At 39.9% G+C, this 11,564-nt stretch overlaps 1 pseudogene; it reads left to right on the forward strand.

The window, feature by feature from the left end:
- Positions 1–6,143: 6,143 nt before the first annotated feature.
- LOC145545596 (histone-lysine N-methyltransferase SETMAR pseudogene) lies at positions 6,144–6,910 on the forward strand (annotated as a pseudogene).
- Positions 6,911–11,564: the final 4,654 nt, after the last annotated feature.

Raw genomic sequence — 11,564 nt, forward strand, 5'->3', positions numbered from 1 at the left:
ATAGAAGAGGCTGTCTTTGCCCCATTGTATATTCTTGCCTTCTTTGTCAAAATTAAGGTACCCATAGGTGCATGGGTTTATTTCTGGGCTTTCTATCTTGTTCCATGGTATATATTTCTGTTTTTGTGCCAGTACCATACTGCCTTGATGAGTGTAGCTTTGTACTATAACCTGAAGTCAGGAAGCTTGATTCCTACAGCTCCATTCTTCTTTCTCAAGACTGCTTTGGCTATTCAGGTCTTTTGTGTTTCATATGAATTGTGAAATTTTTTGTTCTAGTTCTGTGAAAAATGCCATTGGTAATTTGATAGAGATTGCATTAAATCTGTAGATTGCATTTGGTAATATAGTCATTTTCACAATATTGATACCCAGGAACATGAAATATCTCTCCAACTGTGTATGTCGTCTTTAATTTCTTTCATCAGTGTCTTTTAATTTTCTGTGTACAGTTCTTTTGTCTCCTTAGGTAAGTTTATTCCTTGATATTTAATTCTTTTTGTTGCAGTGGTGAATGGGATTGATTCCTTAATTGCTCTTTCTGATTTTTCATTGTTAGTTTATAGAAATGCCAGTGATTTCTGTGTATCGATTTTGTATCCTGAAATTTTGCTAAATTCACTGATTAGCTCTAGTAATTTTCTGATACTATCTTTAGGGTTTTCTATGTACAGTATCATGGCATCTGCAAACAATGAGAGCTTTACTTCTTCTTTTCCAATCTGGATTCCTTTTATTTCTTTTTCTTCTCTGATTGCTATAGCTAGGACTTCCAGAACTATGTTGAATAACAGAGATGAAAGTGGACACCCTTGTCTTGTTCCTGATCTTAGGGAGAATGCTTTCAGTTTTTCACCATTGAGAATAATGTTTGCTATAGGCTTATCATATATGGGCTTTACTATGTTGAGGTAGGTTCCTTCTATGCCCATTTTTTGAAGAATTTTAATCATAAATAGGTGCTAAATTTTGTCAAAGGCTTTTTCTGCATCTATTGAGATGATCATATGGCTTTTGTCTTTCAATTTGTTAATATGGCATATCACATTGATGATTTCCATATATTGAAGAACCCTTGCCTCCCTGGAATAAACCCAACTTGATCATGGTATATGAGCTTTTTGATGTGTTGCTGACTTCTGTTTGCTAAAAGTTTGTTGAGGATTTTTGCATCAATGTTCATCAGTGATATTGTCCTGTACTTCTCTTTTTTTGTGTTGTCTTTGTCTGGTTTTGGTATCAGGGTGATGGTGGCCTCGTAGAATGAGTTTGGAAGTGTTCCTTCCTCTACAATTTTTGAAAGAGTTTTAGAAGGATAGGCATTAGCTCTTCTCTAAATGTTTTATTGAATTCTCCTGTGAAGCCATCTGGTCCTGGGCTTTTGTTTTATGGGAGATTTTTGATCACAGCTTCAATTTCAGTGCTTGTAATTGGGTTGTTCATAATTTCTGTTTCTTCCTGGTTCAGTCTTGGAAGATTGAACTTTTCTATGAATCTGTCCATTTCTTCCAGGCTATCTATTTTATTGCCATATAGTTGTTCATAATAGTCTTTTATAATTCTTTGTATTTCTGCATTTCTGTTGTAATCTCTCCTTTTTCATTTCTAATTTTGTTGATTTGATTCTTCTCTCTTTTTTTCTTGATGAGTCTGGCTAAGGGTTGGTCAATTTTGTTTATCTTCTCAAAGGACCAGCTTTTGGTTTTATTAATCTTTACTATTGTTTCTTTCATTGCTTTTTCATTTATTTCTGCTCAGATCTTTATGATTTCTTTCTTCCTACTAATTTTGGTTTTTTTTTCTTCTTTTTCCAGTTGCTTTAGGTGTAAAGCTAGTTTGTCTATTCAATGTTTTTCTTGTTTCTTGAGGTAAGATTGTATTGCTATAAACCTCCCTCTTAGAACTGCTTTTGCTGCATCCCATAGGTTTTGAGTTGTCATGTTTTCATTGCCATGTGTTTCTAGAAATGTCTTGATTTCCCTTTTGATTTCTTCAGTAACCTGTTGGTTATTTAGAAACGTGTTGTTTAATCTCCATGTGTTTGTGTTTCTTACAGTTTTTTTCTTGTAATTGATATCTAGGCTCATAGCATTGTGGTCAGAGAAGATGCTTGATACAATTTCAATTTTCTTAAATTTACCGAGGTTTGATTTGTGACCCAAGATGTGGTCTATCCTGGAGAATGTTCCATGTGGACTTGAGAAGAAGGTGTATTCTTCATTTGGATGGACTGTCCTGAAGATATCAAAGAGATCCATCTCATCTAATGTATCATTTAAGACTTGTGTTTCCTTTCTAATAATAACAGTATTTTTATAAGTGGCACTGCTGCTGCTGCTTAGTCGCTTCAGTCGTGTCTGACTTTGTGTGACCCCATAGACGGCAGCCCACCAGGCTCCTCTGTCCCTGGGATTCTCCAGGCAGGAATACTGGATGGGTTGCCATTTCCTTTTCCATTATAAGTGGCACAGAGAAGTTAACTAACTCACCTGAGAATGCACAGATACTAAGACATAGAACCAGGATTTGAACCTAAGCAGTTTGACCCTAGATTTCATGCTGTTAATGACCACATCACTTTCGGTATAATATCAGACACATGGAGAATTCAGTAAACACCTGTCTTCTTGCTGTTAGTCTTCAGCAACCCCCCCCACCCCATCCTTTTGTGAGAGGAACTCCAACAGCAGGTCTATTGCTAAATTGCTCTAGAACAAGATTTGTTCCTATTCTGCTTTCTGGTGGTCAAACCAGCAATTCTTAAGAGAGTGTGAGCATGCCCATCACCATGATGGAGAAGTAGTCATAGGTGCAGTCACAAAACCATTTAGCTAAAACTGGAATTGAGCATCTAAAGGAATCCCCATCATAAAGTGTGAAGAACAATTGTTTTACTTCTATTACTGTCAGTTGCTTTTGAGAAAAAAAAGAGGAAGTGACTTATTATTTTCCTGGGTAAGGCTTTATGTGGATATATATAAAAATATATATCCACACTTTATGTGGATATATATAAAAATATATATCCACACACAAAATATATATATATATTTTACTCTTATGAAAATACCAGACCATGTTCCTAACTTCATCTCTAACCCAAATACTTTCAGCAGAGAGAGTTATCAGTGTTAACACAAAGGAAAAGAAGTGACAATAATCTAAAATGACAAATGACCGAGATAACTTTTTTTTTTTACTCTTGAATGCAGTCAGAGACTCTATGCATTTGTTACCAACAGTCTCATCTTGACTGATGAGAGTTTGTGGCTTTGTTGAGTAGCAGAATGGAACAGGCCAAAAGAGAATCCACTTGATAACTGAGAATTGCAGTTATATTTCTATTATTGAAACATGTATGCTTCATTCTAATAACACTAATACTTTTAATCTATGATTCTTATATAAAGTATGTTTGGGTATACACTAAACATTTTGAGGCTTTCCTGGTGGGTCAGATGGTAAAGAATCCACCTGAAATACAGGAGATGTGGGTTTGATCCCTGGGTCAGGAAGATCCCCTGGAGAAGGAAATGACAACCCACTCCAGTATTCTTGCTTGGAGAATTCCATGGACAGGGGAGCCTGGTGGGCTATAGTCTATGAAGTTACAAAGAATCAGACACAACTGAACAACTAACACTTTCACTTAGATATTTTTACTTTCTTCAAATGGGGCTTTAAGCTTGAGTGCCTCCTATGTGCCAGACACTGTTCTTGGTGCTTAAGATCCAAAGTGAAGCAAAGCAAAAGGACAAAGCAAAGTTCCCACCCTGCAGGGACTTTATATCTAGCTTTTGAGTAACTAAGCAGTGATTTTTTAAAAAAAAATTGGAGCTCACACTCTATATTTATCAGTTGAAGACTGTGTGTTTAATACGTGAAAAGCAAAGGAGAAAAGGAAAGATATGCCCATTTGAATGCAGAGTTCCAAAGAATAGCAAGGAGAGGTAAGAAAGCCTTCCTCAGCAATCAATGCAAAGAAAATAGAGGAAAACAATAGAATGGGAAAGACTAAAGATCTTTTCAAGAAAATTAGAGATACCAAGGGAACATTTCATGCAAAGATGGGCTCAAAAAAGGACAGAAATGGTAGGGACCTAACAGAAGCAGAAGATATTAAGAAGAGATGGCAAGAGTACACAGAAGAATTGTACAAAAAAGTTCTTCACAACCCAAACAATCACGATAGTGTGATCACTTACTTATAGCCAGACATCCTGGAATGTGAAGTCTAGTGGGCCTTAGGAAGCATCACTACGAACAAAGCTAGTGGAGGTGATGGAGTTCCAGTTGAGCTATTTCAAATCCTGAAAGATGATGCTGTGAAAGTGCTGCACTCAATATGCCAGCAAATATGGAAAACTCAGCAGTGGCCACAGGACTGGAAAAGGTCAGTTTTCGTTCCAATCCCTAAGAAAGGCAATGCCAAAGAATGCTCAAACTACCGCACAATTGCACTCATCTCACAAGCTAGTAAAGTAATGCTTAAAATTCTCCAAGCCAGGCTTCAGCAATATGTGAACGGTGAACTTCCAGATGTTCAAGCTGGTTTTAGAAAAGGCAGAGGAACCAGAGATCAAATTGCCAACATCCAATGGATCATCGAAAAAGCAAGAGAGTACCAGAAAAACATCTATTTCTGCTTTATTGACTATGCCAAAGCCTTTGACTGTGTGGATCACAATAAACTGTGCAAAATTCTGAAAGAGATGGGGATACCAGACCACCTGACCTGCCTCTTGAGAAACCTGTATCCAGGTCAGGAAGCAACAGTTAGAACTGGACATGGAACAACAGACTGGTTCCAAATAGGAAAAGGAGTACGTCAAGGCTGTATATTGTCATCCTGCTTATTTAACTTGTATGCAGAGTACATCATCAGAAATGCTGAGCTGGATGAAGCACAAGCTGGAATCAAGATTGCTGGGAGAAATATCAATAACCTCAGATATGCAGATGACACCACCCTTATGGCCGAAAGTGAAGAAGAACTAAAGAGCCTCTTGATGAAAGTGAAAAAGGAGAGTAAAAAAGTTGGCTAAAAGCTCAACATTCAGAAAACTAAGATCATGGCATCCGGTCCCATCACTTCATGGCAGATAGATGGGGCAACAGTGGAAACAGTGGCTGACTTTATTTTGGGGGGCTCCAAATTCACTGCAGATGATGACTGCAGCCATGAAATTAAAAGACGCTTACTCCTTGGAAGGAAAGTTATGACCAACCTAGATAGCATATTAAAAAGCAGAGACATTACTTTGCCAACAAAGGTCTGTCTAGTCAAGACTATGGTTTTTCCAGTGGTCATGTATGGATGTGAGAGTTGGACTATAAAGAAAGCTGAGAGCCCAAAAATTGATGGTTTTGAACTATGGTGTTGGAGAAGACTCTTGAGAGTCCCTTGGACTGCAAGGAGATCCAAGCAGTCCATCCTAAAGGAGATCAGTCCTGGGTGTTCATTGGAAGGACTGATGTTGAAGCTGAAACTCCAGTACTTTTGGCCACCTGATGCAAAGAGCTGACTCACTGGAGAAGACTCTGATGCTGGGAAAGATTGAGGGCAGGAGGAGAAGGGGACGACAGAGGATGAGATGGCTGGATGGCATCACCAACTTGATGGACATGGTTCTGGGTGGACTTGGAGAGTTAGTGATGGACAGGCAGGCCTGGCGTGCTGTGGTTCATGGCGTCGCAAAGAGTCAGACACGACTGAGCCACTGAACTGAACTGAAGGCATAAATTTTTGCTACAGTTCCAAATTACTAAGCATTTTTTGTTCTCTTGAGTTCACTTAAATAATATATGCAACAATGAAGAAACAGAATAGTATAGAAAAGGATAGCATGGAGTGATCCTGTCTTGGGACAATTTAAGCTCAGTCTTAGGAGATCCCATCATCACCCCAGAGATAGTAAAAAAAGAAAAACGTAAACAAGTTAGAACTATGGCTGTAAATTTTTTTACTGTTAGGTTGGCACAAAAGTAATTGTGGTTTTACATTGTTGAACTTTGCAATTTGATATTGGAATACATTCTTAAATTAATGTGATTATGTTATACATCATTTTAATGCACATTTCTTGCTTTATTTTTTTGCTAATGACTTACTACTTACTGTTTATATTTTAGACTATAAAAATATGTTAGACAAAAAGCAAATTTGAGTGATTTTTTTAAATTCAAGTTCAATATGGGTCACAAAGCAGTGGAGACAACTTGCAACATCAACAGTGCATTTGGTCCAAGAACTGCTAACAAGCATACAGTGCAGTGGTGGTTCAAGAATTGCTGCAAAGGAGATGAAAGCCTTGAAGATAAGGAGCATAGTGCCCAGCCATTGAAAGCTGACAATGACCAATTGAGAGCAATCATCAAAGCTGATCCTCTTAAAACTACACAAGGAATTGCCGAAGAACTCAATGTTGACCAATGTTGACATTCTACAGTTGTTTGGCATTTGAAGCAAACTGGAAAAGTGGGTGCCTCATGAGCTAACCACAAATCAAAAACATTGTTGTTTTGAAGTGTTGTCTTCTCTTATTCTCTGCAACAACAACAATCCATTTTGCAATTGGTTGTGATATATGACAAAAAGTGGATTGTATATGACAACCAGCGATGACCAGCTCAGTGGTTGGACCAAGAAGAAGCTTCAAAGCACTTACCGAAGCCAAACTTTCACCAAAAAAGGTCATGGTCGCTGTTTGGTGGTCTGCTGCCTATCTGATCCACTGCAACTTTCTAAATCCCAGCAAAATCATTACATCTGAGACGTATGCTCAGCAAACATGAGATGCACTGAAAACTGCCACACTTGCAGCCAGCATTGGTCAACAGAAAGGGCCCAGTCACACAACCAGTGCTTCAAAAGTTGAAGGAGGTCATTCTCCAGTGGTCCAGTGGTTAAGAATCCACCTTGCAATGCAAAGGATGCAGGTTCAATTCCTGGTCAGGGAACTAAGATCCCACATGTTGTGGGGCAACTAAATCCGCATCCTGCAACTAAGACCCCACACAGCCAAATAAGTAAATAAATATTTTTTTAAAAAGTTGAATGAATTGGGCTACAAAGTTTCACCTCACCCGACATATTCTACCTGCTGCTGCTGCTGCTAAGTCGCGTCAGTCGTGTCCGACTCTGTGCGACCCCATAGACGGCAGCCTACCAGGCTCCGCCATCCCTGGGATTCTCCAGGCAAGAACACTGGAGTGGGTTGCCATTTCCTTCTCCAATGCATGAAAGTGAAAAGTGAAAGTGAAGTCGCTCAGTCGGGTCTGACTCTTTGCGACCCCGTGGGCTGCAGCCCACCAGGCTCCTCCATCCATGGGATTCTCCAGGCAAAAGTACTGACCTCTCACCAACTGACTACCACTTCTTCAAGCATCTTGCAGAGAAAACTCTTCCACAACCAGTAGGAGGGAGAAAATGCTAAGAGTTTGTTGGATTCCAAAGCATGTATTTTTATGCTGAGGGATAAACAAACTTGTTTCTCTTTGGCAAAAGTGTGCTGATTGTATTGACTCACTTTTTGATTAATAAAAATGTTTGAGCCTAGTTATAATGATTTAAAATTTGTGGTCCAAAACAGCAATTACTTTTTCATCAACAAATTCTGAAAACTCTTTTTTACTTTTGTACCCCATGTTTTGAAAAATTCAGTGCTTTCAACAAATCCCATTTATTAAGTAATAATAGATTTATTTCCCCCTGTATATACCATTTCTGCCACTTCTGTAGGTACCAGAAAAACCCAGAAACATCGCGCTCTGGCATATTCATACTCAGTCCTCAGATAGTTATGCCCAATTTGCCACCCTAGGAGCCCTTGTTTTAGGCTGTTGAGTGTGTGTGCATTGTGCACTTGCAGAGGTAGATGGTGGTATTAGAAGTCATGTGGGCTTTTAAGACACCCCTTCATGAGAAGCACAGTATAATTGGTATATTAGTTTCTTAGGGCTGTTGTAATAAATGACGGCAAACTTCATTGCTTAAAACAACAAAAATTTATTCTTTCACAGTTCTAGAGGTTGGAAGTCTGACATCAAGGTATAGGCAGGATGGTGCTCCCTCTAATGGCTCTGGGAGAGAATTCTCCATCCTCTTCCAGTTTCTGGGGGCTCCATAACTCCTGTCTCTGTCTCTGTCTTCACATGGCCTCTCCTCCTTTCTCTCTGTGTATTCTCCTCTGCCATCTCTTATAAAGAAAATTGTCATTGAATTTAGGGCCCACCCAGCTAACCCAGGGTGATCCTTTCTCAGTATTAATTATATCTACAAAGACCCTTTTTTCCAAATAAGGTCCCATTCACCATTCCAGCAGTTATTACATGAACAGATTTTTTTGCAGGGGTGGGGGGCTACAATTTCAGTTCAGTTCAGTCGCTCAGTCGTGTCCGACTCTTTGTGACCCCATGAACTGCAGCACGCCAGGCCTCTCTGTCCATCACCAACTCCAAGAGTCTACCCAAACCCATGTCCATCGAGTCGCTACAATTTAACTCACTGCGAATTAGGTGGGCCTAAAAAATCCGTCAGTGTTAGAAATCAAAGTGTTAGGGGAAAGGTTTTGAATTCTTCCTCTTTCTCCAATACCCCATATGTTGCTCTTCTCTGAGATATTTGGTCACTACCTCAGTCAGTTCAGTTCAGTTGCTCAGTCATGTCCAACTCTTTGTGGCCCCATGGACTGCAGCACGCCAGGGTTCCCTGTCCATCACCAACTCCCAGAGCTTACTCAAACTCATGTCCATTGAGTCGGTAATGCCATCCAACCATCTCATCCTCTGCCGTCCCCTTCTCCTCCTGCCTTCAATTTTTCCCAGCATCAGGGTCTTTTCACATGAGTTAGTTTTTCACATCAGGTAGCAAAAGTACTGGAGTTTCAGCTTTAGCATCAGTCCTTCCAATGAATATTCAGGACTGATTTCCTTTAGGATGGACTGGTTGGATCTCCTTGCAGTCCAAGGGACTCTCTAGAGTCTTCTCCAATACCACATTTCAAAACCATCAATTCTTCAGCACTCAGCTTTCTTTATAGTCCAATTCTCACATCCATACACGACTACAGGAAAAACCATAGCTTTGACTAGATGGACCTTTGTTGGCAAAGTAACGTCTATGCTTTTTAATATGCTGTCGAGGTTGGTCATAGCTTTTCTTGAAGGAGCAAGCGTCTTTTAATTTCATGGCTGCAGTCACCATCTGCAGTGATTTTGGAGCCCAAAAAAATAAAGTCAGCCACTGTTTCCACTGTTTCCCCATCTATTTGCCATGAAGTGATGGGACCAGACGCCATGATCTCACTTTTCTGAATGTTGAACTTTGAAAACCCAACTTTTTCACTCTCCTCTTTCACTTTCATCAAGAGGCTCTTTAGTTCTTCTTCACTTTCTGCCATAAGGGTGGTGTCATCTGCATATCTGAGGTTATTGATATTTCTCCCGGCAATCTTGATTCCAACTTGTTCTTCATCCAGCCCAGCATTTCTCATGGTGTACTCTGCATATAAGTTAAATAAGCAGGATGACAATATACAGCTTTGATGTACACCTTTCCCAATTTGGAACCAGTCTGTTGTTCCATGTCCAGTTCTAACTGTTGCTTCTTGGCCTGCATACAGATTTCTCAGGAGGCAGGTCAGATGATCTGGTATTGCCATTTCTTTAAAAATTTTCCACAGTTTGTTGTGATCCACACAGTCAAAGGCTTTGGCATAGTCAATAAAGCTGAAGTAGATGTTTTTCTGGAACACTCTTGCTTTTTTTGATGATCCAGCAGATGTTGGCAATTTGATCTCTAGTTCCTCTGCCTTTTCTAAATCCTTCTGGAATATCTGGAAGTTCATGGTTCATGTGCTGTCGAAACCTGGCTTGGAGAATTTTGAGCATTACTTTGCTAGCATGTGAGATGAGTGAAATTGTGCAGTAGTTTGAGCATTCTCTGGCATTGCCTTTCTTTAGAATTGGAATTAAAACTGACTTTTTTCAGTCCTGTGGCCACTGCTGAGTTTTTCAAATGTGCTGGCATATTAAGTGCACCACTTTCACAGCATCATCTTTCAGGATTTGAAATAGCTCAACTAAAATTTCATCACCTCCACTAGCTTTGCTCATAATGATGCTTCCTAAGGCCCACTTGACTTCATCTTCCAGGATGTCTGGCTCTAGGTGAGTGATCACACCATTGTGATTATCTGGGTCGTGAAGATCTTTTTTGTATAGTTCTTCTGTGTATACTTTCTACCTCTTCTTAATATCTTCTGCTTCTGTTAAATCCATACCATTTCTGTCCTTTATTGCCTGCCATCAGAACAAGACCCAGTTTCCCTCTCAGTCAGTCTCTCCCATCAGGAAGCTTCCATAAGCCTCTTGTCCTTATCCATCAGAGGGCAGACAGAATAAAAACCACAATCTCAGAAAACTAAACAAACTGATCACATGGACCACAGCCTTGTCTAACTCAATGAAACTATGAGCCATGCCATGTAGGGCCACCCAAAATGGATGGGTTATGGTGGAGAGTTCTGACAAAACATGATCCACTGGAGGAGGGAATGGCCAACCACTTCAGTATTCTTGCCTTGAGAACCCCATGAACAGCATGAAAAGGTCACTGTCTCAGCCCCCAGCAATTGAATATTGCCACTGGGCTTAAGCTCTGCTCTTGGTTCTGACATCTGGTTCCTCATCTTGGTTCTCATCTTGGCTTGACCTCTAGGATCACTCTTGGTATCCTCTTGTTTGAATGACTTCTGTTGGCTGTGCAGCCCATCCAGATTGCCACCCTCTGTGCTCGGCATGGCTTGTTCCTTCAGTGCCCAGTCTTGGTACTGTTAGGACTCAACCTTAGTGTTTCAGTAGGTCAAGTCCTTGTTGCATAAGGATATGACCCAGTGACCTCCCAAGGGTCCTCCAAATGGCTTGTGTGAAGCTGGAAACTACTGCCTACCCAAAACTATGCTTATAAACATTTATAACCCCAGGATCAACGTGGAGCTATACTCCTCCATGGTGACAGAAAACAAATGTGTGCCAGAGCCTCTGTATTCCATGGCTGCCTTTTGTCTAGAAGTTCCTTTTCACTCAGAAGGACTGGTTCTGAGTGTTTATAATATTCTATTTTACAAAATTGGATTTCAGATATGCTTTGAGGTAAACCCATCATTTCTTTTCCAAATTCTCCATTTCAATTTTCATAATTTATCTTCTGTTCTCTTGATGAGTATGTTCTTTCTTTCTCCCTTCAAAATGAGCCAATTACAATTTTCCATTTGAAAATAAATTTCATCATGCTTTGTTTCATGTTTTCCAGCCATTTGTTTTCTAAATGACTCAGATCTAGCTGAGAATTTTGTTAGCAGCTCCAGAGTACGATGCACTGTAATTCTCCTGGAAAGTGAAAAGTGAAAAGTATAGGAGCGAGTCTAGCCTTTGACCTAAGGCTCTAACCTGAGGCTCTAACACTAGAATCTTACAACCAAGTGTATCATGTGGTTTTGACTGATCTACAGGCTGACATTTTCCCCCACCAAAGAGGTATTTGGAGACTTCACACTTGGTAA

This window comes from Giraffa tippelskirchi, chromosome 4 (genome assembly GCF_054371585.1).
Source record: "Giraffa tippelskirchi isolate mGirTip1 chromosome 4, T2T-mGirTip1v1.2.pri, whole genome shotgun sequence".
NCBI classification, from domain to species: Eukaryota; Metazoa; Chordata; class Mammalia; order Artiodactyla; family Giraffidae; genus Giraffa; species Giraffa tippelskirchi.